Source organism: Trachemys scripta, chromosome 5, assembly GCF_013100865.1.
Source record: "Trachemys scripta elegans isolate TJP31775 chromosome 5, CAS_Tse_1.0, whole genome shotgun sequence".
NCBI classification, from domain to species: domain Eukaryota; kingdom Metazoa; phylum Chordata; order Testudines; family Emydidae; genus Trachemys; species Trachemys scripta.
Genome location: NC_048302.1, coordinates 109551535 through 109564105, shown reverse-complemented (window position 1 = coordinate 109564105; position 12571 = coordinate 109551535).

The following is a 12571-nucleotide window of genomic DNA, read 5'->3' as shown; positions in this document are numbered from 1 at the left end:
ACTGCTGGGCTTGTCCTTTTTCACCCTCAGCCCCATCAAGTTCCCCCATCCGTTGAATCAAGTGGGTTGCTATTATGCACAAATTGAGCAGTTCAGTGGTTCTAGAGATTTGAACACTTCCCTGGTGATCTGCAGCTCCACTGCTTCTCTTGCTCCCATGGCTGAAGTAAGCCATTTCCCCAGTGAAATACAGCCACTCCTGTCTTCCCTCAGCTCCTTATTTGGAAAAGAAAGTCTGGGACTAAGACTCAGCCTGATCCCATGTCTCTTCCACTTCTTCCAGTGAGGACTAGGTGGGAGCAGAACAGTGGGCCAGACTTCCCTCCCCTCAACACAGGGAGCGAGATGCCATGATTACAAGCTTCTAAGTCTGCAGTGAGCTCAACCTAAATCGAGACTTTTGTCCAGACAGATATAGAGCAGAACTAGGAAGACAAGGCCAGAGGAGAGGGCATTTGAAGAAGAGAATGGAGCAGAACTGGGGAGGGAGGCTGAGTTAACAGATATCACTGAAGGGATGCAGAAGTGCTTCAAATAGCACATCTAGCTTAATGCCCTAGTCTTGATCTTCAAAGCCGAAGGAGATTAGGTCAAGTCTGCTTCATAGACTGCCTCTCCCACTGCAGCCAAGAGACAGTGTCTGCTCAACCTAAAATTAGTCTACAGCCAAAGGATGTATTCTTATCCCTTACCAGTCACATGCATGTATGTGCATTTTCTGGTGGTTTTGTTTTGTTTGGAGGAGGGAGGAGAGATGAGGGGATTTGTTTAATCACAAAAATTGTACCAAGTTTTGGGAAGTTAGCCTGGTCTGTCCAAACCCCTGACTTTCAAGTGAATAACATTAATAAAGCCTCTTTTAATCCTGCCAAACTTCTATTGCTCTTCATAATATGCAATAAATTAGGCTCATTTTAACAGAAATATTAGCTTTTTAGTCATCACTCCATCCAGCTACAAATCATGTGGCTGACAGTTAAATTGCCAATACGAAGATCCTGTCTGACATTGTTGTGGCTCTAGTTTGCCCCAGGATGTAGGTCACTGTTAATGCAGAGCTCTGCTTGTATCCTTCGCTCCTGTGCTGCATTTAGATGATGGTTTGTAAATGTGACATTGTTTTGGAAGGAAATTGGAAAGATGTAAATCCAGCTTTCTACATACATGAGTCTTAATCTGCAATTCACATGACTCTTGACATCTGCCATCAAATGAGTTTGGCTTGTTTATCCGAGGGTGAGTGGGCAGATTGCTGCCATCTCAACTGCCAGCCTTGGTCTGATCCTTGTTCTTAAGCTGTTGGGTCCTTATGTTCAGAGGTGCTGAGTGCCTGCCGCTCCCATGGATATAAACTCGATTTCTGCGCGCTCAATAGCTCTGAAAATGAGCTCATTAGAGTTTCTGTCCCTGAGTGGGCAGTTAGACATATGGACCAGAGGTACAATCGCTGTTGCCGGAGATTCAAGTCTCACCTCCTGCACCAGGAAGGGCTGCTGTAGCCTGGGGAAGGCAAGTGGTATTTCTCTCCCCAACCCCTTTTGAGCAGCCCCTGCCAGCCCCTGCTTAGCTGCGATAGATTTCATTGAGTCAGCACTCATACCCCAGCTTTCTTTGGCCACATTCCCTCCCTGGCCAGCTTTGGCTTCTGACCCACACCCTGGTGGAGAGGAGGTTGCAACTGCCTTGGGATGTTTGAACTCTCCTACTGTCTGCCACGGGGAGACCCAATGCCTGGCTTTAGGCCAGCAGCTAAGAAGCACCTCTCACTGAATAAACTGAAGTATGTTTTTTAAAAGGTTTTTATCTGAGCCTAGTGCTCGTAGCTGAAGAGAGACAAAAAGATGTGACAGTGACACTACTGGAACCCATTGTCAGTGCCTGAAAAACAGTTTCCTCCATCCTTGGTTAGCTCATCTGACAATCGCGAGAACAGCTCTGGTTATTGTCCAAGAAAAGGATTTAATTTTTAAACACTGAAGTTCTTTTTATGGTTGAGAGAATTTCCTCATTACATTGTGACAGGTTTCAGAGGGGTAGCCGTGTTAGTCTGTATCAGCAAAAACAGCAAGGAGTCCTTGTGGCACCTTAGAGACTAACAAATTTATTTGGGCATAAGCTTTTGTGGGCTAAAACCCCCTTCATCAGATGCATGGAGTGAAAAATACAGTAAGCAGTATATATATTACAGCACATGAAAAGATGGGAGTTGCCTTACCAAGTGGGGGGTCAGTGCTAACAAGGCCAATTCAATTAAGGTGGAAGTGGCCTATTCTCACCAGTTGACAAGAAGCGGTGAATATCAAGGGAAGGAAAATAGATGAAGTGGGTTTTAGCTCATGAAAGCTTATGCCCAAATAAATTTGTTAGTCTCTAAGGTGCCACAAGGACTCCTCGTTGTCATTACATTGTGTTTCAAAACAGTCACATAACAGGGCTCCTAGTGTCACTAATTTCACTTGTAGCACAACGGTTGTCAGCAGCAGGCTTAGAAATTTCAAAGCTTCATTTTTAAATACACATCAAGGTCTGTTTGCAGTGGAATGTGCTTTTTATCTTCCAGTTTCCAAGTGCCGGGGTAAACACAAGAGGCATCAGTTTCACCACAGGTTAAAAATTGAAGCATTTTGGGCAGCTCCACAAGTGACACTTTACACTGTTGATGACAAGCTACTGAGTTCCCTTGCAGGGTTTCTCCTGTTGGGAGCAGTGTGGGGAGAGGGAACTTTATTCCTTGTACCCCTTAAAAAGGAAGAGGGGCGCATTGTGGAGAACACACACACACCCCTTGTCCAGGAGCTAATGGTCAGAGCCAGAGGCGAAATGTGAAATAATAGCAGCTGTGAAACTGATAAGAATGTCAGTTTCACTGCTGGTAGGCTCCCTGCTTTGCAATTGAGCCCTGTGCCTACCTGGCAGACAGCTCAGGCTGTCAGCACTGGTGGGGGCCAGTTGTGAGCCATATGCCCGCCCAGCTGACAACTCAGGCTGTCAGCACCCTGGCGGAGTGGGGTGTGGAGTCCGGCTGTCAGCCCCATGAGGGGCTGATAGCCAACAGGAAATGTAAGTAATGCAGTGTCTACATGGATACTGTGTTGCCTCTCATGGAGGTGGAGTTAAGCCGATGTAGTGGGCAACTTACACCAGCGGGACTGCCATTGTAGTGTAGACACTGATAGAGCTAGGTCAACGCAAGCTGCCTTTCATCGTCCTAACTCTGTAGTGTAAATCAGGCCCTACGCTCAGGTCGATAAGAGATGAGCAGGGTTTATTTCACCCACTGCTGAAATGGATCAGGACAGCTCTTTAACAGCACACGGTAAGGGTTTAGAACAGGAAATAAACAGAGGCATCTCAAAGAGGAGTAGAGAGGTTACATTATATCTGTATTTGGCACAGATGCAAATGCTACTGGAATACTGGCATCCACAACTGAAGAGGAATGCTGATAAATGGGAGGGGGTGCAGAAGAGACCCATGAGAAAACATGCCTTCTAGTGATAAACAGTCTCAAGCTGCTCAATCTGGCTTAACAGAAAGAAGGTTAATGGATGGGGTGGAGGGCACACTCACCGTTGGAGCACACCTTTGTATCAGTGCAGGGTATTGCTGCTTCTTCGGCTTCCATGCTTCCTGTCTGCCTCTGATTCCAGGGTCATTCTCTCTTTTTCTGTCTGTCTCTGGCCGAATGGCTATTCCACTGTGGATAAATACTTAAATAGTCATTGGGCCAGAGAGAGCGAGAGCGAGAATGATTCTGAAATCCAGTGGTTAGGAAATCCCCTCTGGGTCCAGTCCCCTTGCTCCAATTACTCGTCCACTGTGAATAAATGATGAAACAGCTTCAACAGGAGAGATTGAGGGTACCCTACATCAGAATATCCCATAGCTCAGTAGTGAAAACATTGTCCTGAGAAGCAGGCGACACCTGTTCAAATCCTTTTGGCACCCTCTGAAAGAGAGGGGGGAACTGCACCTGAGTGACCCACATGACAGGCGAGCGCGCTAACCACTGGGATAAATGTTACAAGGTGACCATCACCACCTTCTCCTCCTTTGGCAGTAGCCAGATTTAGAATGGGACCTGATCCAGTCAGTGTGCTAAAGGGCTGCCATACACTCAACTGATTTGTCCACCTATCTTCCACTAGCATGTGGATTGCTCTGGGCCTGTGGTGGGAGATAACTGTGCAGGCTCTTAGAGGGAGGCAGCAGTGCACATGCTCAGAGGCAGAAACTTAGGCAGCTAGGGAATTTTACTCTGAAAATGTTAGCGCCAAATAAGTTTAGATGCCTTCAGGGTTCAGCGGGAGTTTTGTGAGTTGCAGTGGAGGCTAAAACTGGTGCCTAGGTGTGAGACTGGATAAGGCCACTCCCCCTCCCGTCCTTGCAAACCTGATTAACCTGGGAGTGGGGAGTGCTATTCCAAAACAAGGACACACAATTAACTACAGACTACCTGGGAGGGTTTGAGCCAATGAGACAATGTGGATGAAGGATGGGAAAAAATCGCAGGAAGATTTGGAGAGAGAACAAAGAAAGAGGACTGGAGAAGAAGAAGCAGGGCTGAGCTGGGGCAGAGAGACACAAAGAGTGCAGGGGTGAAGAGACTGAACTACAAGCTGCTTGGAGGAGAGCCAGCCACTGCACTAGTGTTTGCAAAAGGGGTCTCTTACGGATATACAGCCTAAAGCTGACAGGACAGATGAGACCACATAGCAACACCCACCAGTTTGAGCACACAACACATGCCAGCATCAGAGCACATGGACAGGTTGGACTGACCCAATTAGAGGTTTGTGTTGGCATTGGGCAAAGAGTCTGTGTGTCTAGCCAGGCATGGGAGAGGAAGGGGTGGGAACTACATGCTGTATGCTGTATCAGGGACAGGGGAGACTGTGTATGTAACTCCTGCCAGAGATCCTGACCTGGGGCTACTCCTGGCTTTGCTTGGGTTAGATCGGAGTATGGTTCTCTTGTAGTGTGTGGTGCTTGTTCCAGGAGTTAACTCTAGCCCCCTAGGAGGGAGGGCTGGCGTTTTTGCAATGATGTGTGGCTGGGACCTGGGAACCCCCCCTTCCTAACACAAATGTGGATTTAGTATATAAGTTCCTTTGGAGATCCCACTCTTAGTGATCAAAAGTATTTTAGCCCATGAGTTGTACACTTTATCCAATTGGCAGTATATGCAGCTACACAGTGCCTGCTAGCACAGTGCTGTAGCATTCATTTTGTACAGACTCAGGGAATGGTGGCACCAAATATATCATCAAAAACACGTCCTGAAGCAATGGGGTTTTGCAATTGGAGGCCTCCATCCAAAAACTGGCTCTGCCCTGCTCAGTATATGAGATTGCAGCCAGAGGTGAAGTTCTAGCTCTTACTTCATAATTTTGGGGTTGGGTTGCTAAGGCTGGTGGAATTTTATAGCCCTATTTGCTCAGAAGAGTTCAATTAGTGCTTTAAAATAAAGTGAAAACTAGTTCTCTAAGCAACATTCAATATTTTCAGCTTCAGATTTTCATGATAAATCCCTTTTAGTTATATCCCTAGATGCCCTTTCTACTTCACGCCATGCTTTACTCAGCTGCTTTCAGTCTGATCAATGTTCTCTCAGCTTGTAGTGCCGCTCTCACACGGTCCCTAATACAATATACCAATATGTTCATTAGCCTCTAATGTAAGCTCCCATACACTAGAGGGCCTCTCTCCTCATTAACAATTGTGCTCCAGTTTAAAAAAAATACAAAACAACAACCTGTAATAGTAATAGCTGGCTCAGAGAATACAATCAGGGCTCATTTAACCGCAAATAAATGTTTTAAATAGTTTCCATTGAACAAATGGGAAAAAACATTTTAATGGCAGAGAGGGGAATAATTAATACTGAGCAAATGGAACAGAACTATTTGAGATCAATACCCATTTTTGTCGGTTGTGCTTCAAACTATGAAATTACCCCATAACTACAGCCTTTCATAGCCTTTTTATTGAGAGAACCCGAAGCATTAAGTATTTTTCTAATCATGATACGTTTAGCTGCATTCAGAGCCTCCGCATGAAAGCTACAGAATGCATGAGGATCTACAGCAATTGTTCGGGTTTGGCCCCCTTCCTGAGGATTATTAAGTGAAATGGCTGCATCATACAATGGGAATGTACTACGCATTTGTTCCAGCTTTTAGAAATGTTTTACTTTAAGATGACCATTGGCCAGACCATTTTGTAGGTCTGCCAGCTGGAGAGCCTATATTTAGGGATGTATTTAGAATCCTGAGAAATGGCGCTGGCAGAAGCAATAAGCACAGTAGCCTTGACTGAAGAAGAGACAGCACTGACTGTAACCATTTTCCATCCCCTTACCTAGTAGACAGAAAAATAAGAGTAGGATCACTCAGTCTTCAGTGCTCCTTGTCTGAAATGCTACAGTAATGATGAGAGAGTCAGGGTTAGGAATTAGGAGTTCATTTAAGAATCCAGTCCACACTAGACAGGATTACTAAGGAACCTGAAACAGTGGCTGTGTTACAATATTTTAAAAGGTATCGAAGGATGAAGGGGTCAGTTAGTGCCTTGTTTTACAATACAGCTCCTAGGTAAGGCATCCATCAGACCTCTTCCGCGCGCTGAAAGACTTTTATACAGGTGGGTTCCTTTTTAAATTGTTTAACTCTTGAGGCCAACTGCTACTTGAAGCATTTGCTCACGCTGTACTACGTGAACACATATGAGTGTGTAGGCAGACTCATGCCCCCACCCCTCTCTTTATTTGGAAATGCAGACAGGGAGAGTGGCCATCAATACATGGTTCCAGGCAAAGAGCCTACAGCAGTGGTGCCCAAACTTTTCCTGTCATGCCCACCCCCTACCAGTAATGGAATCTGTCCCCCCGCCTCCTCCCCTCCCCCCACCATTACAGCACAGTTGGCTTAGCAGAGGAGCTTGGGCTGGAGGCAGAACTGGGGATGGGGGAGGAGCTGGGACCCATTATTAAATAATTGTTCCTCATGTAGGTACTTAAAGACTGTAATCAAGTGATCCCTTAACCTTCTCTTTATCTATCTGAAAAGACTGAGCTCCTTGAGTCTATCACTCTAAGGCATGTTTTCTAATCCTTTAATCATTCTCATGGCTCTTCTCTGAACTCTCTCCAATGTATCCACATCCATCTTGAATAGTGGACACCAGAACTGGACACAATATTCCAGCAGCGGTTGCACCAGTGCCAAATAAAGAGGTAAAATAACCTCTCTACTCCTACTTGTTTGTGCATCCAGGGATTGCATTAGCTCTTATGGCTACAGCATTGCACTAGAAACACATATTCAACTGATTAACCAACCCCCATCCCCGCCCCAATCTTTTTCAGAGTCATAATGGCCTTTTCCATTGATTGTGGCTTTTTGGCCATTGTCGTGTTTTGGGGTTCAACCGAGGCCAATGAGAGCTTGCATCACCACCTGCACTATAACCCTGGGTACCATAAATGCTTTGCTACTGTGGCTCACAGCCCGGACCCCAACAACCAGCAGACAAACATGCAGTTCCCTGAGTGTCTGTGTACTGTGCAGCTCTGGTTCAGTACTCTCACCCCAGCAGTCTGCCTACAGCACAACCGCCCCACCCTGATCTCCAGCAGCCTTGGTAACTACTTGAAGGGTGACCCCAACACACCTCCAGTCCCAAATTCCCCCAAAACAGTCTGCCCTGCAGTGTCCAGCCATTTCCTGGAACACTCAGAAGTAATAATGTTCCTTGCTCCTTTAAAGAGACAAAAACACAGCTTATTATTTTATCGTTAACAATCACTTTGATTCAAACACAGCACTGAGTTGGTTTAGATTAAAAGTAAACAAAGTTATTAACAAAAAGAGGTTTTAAGTGAGTTCAAGTACAGAGTGGTCACTGGTAGACCAGGTACCAGCTCACGCTAAGGCTCAAGAACTCACTGAACACTGACAGGTACATAGGTGGAGATGAGTCTGGCTTATCTCTATGTTAGTATTGTTAAGATTAATATTAGATTTGTACGACGGTTTGGTGTCTAGACCTTATGAGTAGTGCGGGAAGAATCAAAGAATATCAGGGTTGGAAGGGACCTCAGGAGGTCATCTGGTCCAATCCCCTGCTCAAAGCAGGATCAATCCCCAACTAAATCATCCCAGCCAGGTCTTTGTCAAGCCTGATCTTAAAAACCTCTAAGGAAGGAGATTCCACCACCTCCCTAGGTAACCCATTCCAGTGTTTCACCATCCTCCTTGTGAAAAAGTTTTTCCTAATATCCAATCTAAACCTCCCCAACTGCAACTTGAGACCATTACTCCTTGTTCTGTCATCTGGTACCAATGAGAACAGTCTAGATCCATCCTCTTTGGAACCCCCTTTCAGGTAGTTGAAAGCAGCTATCAAATCCCCCCTCATTCTTCTCTTCTGCAGACTAAACAATCCCAGTTCCCTCAGCCTCTCCTCATAAATCATGTGCTCCAGCCCCCTAATCATCTTTGTTGCCCTCCGCTGGACTCTCTCCACTATTTCCACATCCTTCTTATAGGGTGGGCCCCAAAACTGGACACAGTATTCCAGATCAGGCCTCACCAACGTTGAATAGAGGGGAATGATCACGTCCCTTGATCTGCTGGCAATGCCCCTACTTATACAGCCCAAAATGCTGTTAGCCTCCTTGGCAACAAGGGCACACTGTTGACTCATATCCAACTTCTCGTTTCCGCATTGGAAGCATATGCCACACCTCCTCTCTCTCAGATTTTGGAAGGCACTTAAGATTCTTAAACCTCGGGTTGAGTGCTGTAGCTATCTTTAGAAATCTTACATTGGTACCTTCTTTGCATTTTGTCAAATCTGCAGTGAAAGTGTTCTTAAAATGAACAATGTGCAGGGTCATCATCCACAACTGCTATAATATGAAATAAATGGCAGAATGCAGGTAAAACAGAGCAGGGGACATACATTCTCCCCCACGGAGTTCAGTCACAAATTTAATTAATGCATTTTTTTTTTAAATGAGTGTCATCAGCATGGAAGCATGTCCTCTGGAATGGTGACAGCAAAATGAAGGGGCATATGAATGTTTAGCATATCTGGCATGTAAATACCTTGCAATGCTGGCTACAGAAGTGCTATGCGAACACCTGTCACTTTCAGGTAACATTGTAAATAAGAAGCCGGCGGCATTATCTCCAGTAAATGTAAACAAACTTGTTTCTCTTACCAATTGGCTGAACAAGGAGTAGGACTGAGTGGACTTGTAGGCTCTAAAGTTTTACACTGTTTTGTTTTTGAGTGCAGTTATGTAACAAACAAAAAAAATCTACATTTGTAAAGGTGCACTTTCACGATAAAGAGATTGCATTATGGTACTTGTATGAACTGAATTGAAAAATACTATTTCTTTTATCATTTTTACTGTGCAAATATTTATAATAAAAATAATATAAAGTGAGCACTGCGTACTTTGTATTCTGCATTGTAATTTAAATCAATATATTTGAAAATGTAGAAAATCATCTAAAAATAGTTAATAAATTTCAGTTGGTATTCTATTAACAGTACAATTAAAACTGTGATTAATCAAGATTAAATTTTTTGAGTTAATCGCATGAGTTAACTGCAATTAATCAACAGCCCTAGTTATAACCATTGATTTTAACATTATGGGAATCATCCCACCAAGTTTCAGTAATATCAACTAAATAAAAATCATAAATGGTCAATTTCAATTCTTCTTGTTTGTTCCCAGGCTCCCAGCATTACATAAGTAATCCTTACTCTGGTAGGTAGCCTCATTTGGTTAATGGCATTACTTACCTGAATATCAACTGCTTAGGTGACAAAAGATTTGCAGGAGTAAAGGTTAGTAGGATTTGGACCTAAATTTGCAAATCATTAGCATTTATTTTATTGCCGTAAAAAACCAAAACTTGCTATTCACTTAAATTACTCACATTAAAGATATTTATCATCTATTATGGAAAAATGAGACATTGATAGTTTCTGGATTGAGGACTGTTCCCTTTGAATAGTTGCAACAGACATGTGCATAGAGTACCCAGTGATAGTATAAATGAGACATTTCTCTACCTGGCTACAAACTGGCACTTATTTTAATTGTACATAACTACTCCCTGCTGGCTAGGACAGCATTTATAATTTTGGACAGCTAAGTCCCTGGCATTTTAAGATTCTTGAAGTGACAGAAATTCAAGGACATTTGCATTCTGCATGGCTATCAAGTATCTTTAATATGTTCATAAGACTAGTCCAGCCAAAGATATGTGGCTCTTAACTGTGAGAGCATATTTTTCATATGTTGCAGGTGCATGGTCTCACATGAAAGAGGCAACTTTTGTATTAGCTCATCTGAATCACAGGGGTCTAATATGGACCACACATGCTGCTAATATAGCTTTGTCACTGCAAGGTGTGGGCATGGGACTCGCTTTCTGCAGTGGAGGCAGTAATGATTCCTTCCAAAACCACAAAGTGTTTAGATTTAAGCTTTAGTGGTAACAAGAAAAAAGGTTAACACTTACTATACAATACTGTCTGAGATACTACACTGGGGGGCTATGTAGACAAGCCCAAAGATAATAGTAGTATCTCAATTACCATTGTGTGGCAACTGTTGGTAAATCATTACCATCGATTTGCAACTACTGTACATACCTGTCAATGAAAAAATGATTGAAGTGATGTAAGTTGGGGCCACCAATTACACCTTTAATTTCCCTTCCCAGAAAGAAACTGGTTCACTAAAAAAGTTTGTGTGTACGTATACTGAATCTGTGGGAAAAAATACCTAGTTTGTATATAGTGCTTTCCAGCAGTAGATCTCAATGTGCTGTACAGAAGAGGAATCATTAACCCCATTTTATAGAGGGGAAAACTGAGGTATAGAGAGATGAAATTACTTGTCCACAATCACTCAGCAGCTCACTGGCAGAATCAGCAATAGAATTTAGTTCTCCTGAGTCCTAGGCAAGTGATCTATCCTCTAGGCCACACAGAAGTTATGGGCATAGGCTACATAGATGTTATTAGATTCTGCTGCTGTTCTTGAACAATGAATAATGTAAACAAAATGGTAATTGTGTCAAAAAGGAAATATACAAAGAAAAGAACCACCATTGCCTAAGGTAGCTTATATTTTCAGAACAAAAACTTTCAAATTATATCACTAGCAATTGTGTGGCTGGCTGCTTTGTGTTCCCACCCCTAAGTAACATCGTTGTGATATTATCTACTTCCTAGGGCCACTTGTTTAAGAATTAAACCAGATTTCAGCTCCTCCAAATTTAAATGATATCACTAAACCTGCCTTCTACCCAAATTCTGCATTCTTGTTAACTCTTGACTTCTGAAAATAAGCTGTTTCCCCTGACTTGGGCGCAGGCACACTGCAACTTCTTGCCCTCCTTACAAGCAGCGTCAAAGTTAAATGCTCCTCTTCCCATCCCAGACATGTCTAGGCCCTTGAACGAAGCTGCATGACAGAACGTGCATTGAAAATGCAACTGCTGATAACCTGTCAACAACTCATTGCTGTAATGGCACACGCCACTGCAGTGCCTCCTCCACAGCCATGGCACCCTGGGGCTGGGAGTAGCAGCAATCATTTTTTTAAATTTTGTTTTCAAGAGGAAGATGGAAGGGGTGAGAATAGTGGGAAACTCTTGAAGGGGGATGGGTCTGGGAGCCTCACAGGGAAGAGCAGCAGGAGCCTCATGGGGAGAATGGTAAGTGGTGGGAGCTTGGTCTTGCACAGTGCCCTGAAAGGCCAGAAAACTTGAACTAGGGACAACAAAGCGGGGGGGTAGGACAGCATGCCATAGTCTTTGCTGAAATAGCTGAGGGTTCCTCATTGCCAAAAAGAGCATTTCAAAGACTGTTAAATAACCATATATTCAGGGGAGTAAAAAGGAGGTCTTTCCCATGTACTGCAAGTTTCTGCCCTCTACTGGCATTTTTGAAGATTGCTCACAATTCTGCTGTAAGATTCTGTAATTCTCTCACAAAAAAACCATCAGTGTTCAAGGGCTGGCCATGTTGGATAACCGTTTGCAGAGCAAATCCTTAGGATAAGGTGTGTCAAACTCTAGGAATGAGTATGTCTGACAGGCATCCAAGTCATGAGTGACATTTGTTATTGACTTCTGCAACAGTTTTCAGATATCAGTCAAACACCACAAGGATTAGAATGAAACACCTCCCTCCCACACAGACAGTGGCTAGCTGCATTCTGGATAGCTGATACAGGGAGGAAGAGAAAGAGGTGGGAGCAATAATGCATATTCCCTCCACCTGTTATTCTGCTATAAATTCTTGGGCCTATTAAACACACGTGGATTATTTCCACAAAAGATCTCACTGCATAATTTTGGCTTGACTAAGAGTTGTAATTCACAAATGATTCAGAAATTGATATAATCATATTTGTTAGTGGTGATTCCATTATATAAAATTCTCTGCAAATCAATCAAATTTACCATGACTAAGTGCATCAGTTTTCTATAGGTGCAAAATATCATACTTTTTAAAAAAATGGATACTTTTCATT